Source organism: Crocuta crocuta, unplaced genomic scaffold, assembly GCF_008692635.1.
Source record: "Crocuta crocuta isolate KB4526 unplaced genomic scaffold, BGI_CrCroc_1.0 scaffold301, whole genome shotgun sequence".
NCBI lineage: Eukaryota > Metazoa > Chordata > Mammalia > Carnivora > Hyaenidae > Crocuta > Crocuta crocuta.
Window position 1 is genome coordinate 2272371 of NW_027527544.1, and position 307 is coordinate 2272677.

Sequence of the window (307 nt, forward strand, 5' to 3'; positions counted from 1 at the left end):
CTGGGGTTAAGCTGCCTGACTTCAAATGCTAGGTTTGCTACCCATACGAGTCACTTAACCTCTCTGTGCCACGTATCACTCTCCTGATACCACCTCAGACGAGTGGTGCAAGGATAAAGTTATAGAAACATCTAGAGCCTTCTAAGAGCACCTAGCAAATGCTTGGCAACTGTTGACATTTTCATTCTGCTTGTGAAATAACAAAAACCCTGGAAGTGGGGAGATGCACCCAAGGTCGCAGGCCCATTGCATTTGCAGCAGAAAAGAACTGTGCCTGGCTCCAGCCCCCCCCAACCCCTAGCCCAGC